Source organism: Trichechus manatus, unplaced genomic scaffold (genome assembly GCF_000243295.1).
Source record: "Trichechus manatus latirostris isolate Lorelei unplaced genomic scaffold, TriManLat1.0 scaffold00038, whole genome shotgun sequence".
Classification (NCBI taxonomy): Eukaryota; Metazoa; Chordata; class Mammalia; order Sirenia; family Trichechidae; genus Trichechus; species Trichechus manatus.
In genome coordinates this window covers 12,211,741-12,212,273 of record NW_004443974.1, presented here as the reverse complement: position 1 = coordinate 12,212,273, position 533 = coordinate 12,211,741, and positions in this window count along the sequence as shown.

The window sequence follows — 533 nt, the reverse complement described above, 5'->3', positions numbered from 1 at the left end:
GGAGCCAGCAAGGCCCGGGCCTTGGGCCCGGGACCCCTGGCTCTCTGGGAAGCAGGAATAAGAACCACAGCACCCCCACCCCATCCGTGCTGCACCAGAGCCGGTTGGGCCCATAAAAATAGCTAACACTTACTGAGCACCCTACTGTTCTCAAGAAGTGCTGGGCGCTCCCGCTGAATCCTGGCAACAGCCCCCATAGTCAGGATCACTAACCCATTTTACAGAGGAGGACGCTGAGGCTCAGAGAAGTGAGGTCATTTGCGCAAGGTCACACAGTGGCAAAGCTGGAACTTAACTTGGTCTCTGAATCTGCAGAGGATTCTTGTGACTCAGGCTATTTACAGTACGCTCAGGAGGATAGCAGTGATGCTGTCTGAGGTATGCTGTCCTCGTGCCAGGCGCTAAGCCCACCATTCACCCACCATCCCACTCCTGGCTGTACACCTCCCCCATCCCCGTCCAAATTATGCCTTCCCCAGCATCTTCCTGGTATCTTCCTAGCACTAGGAGCCTCCATTTCTTCCTCCAGTTCT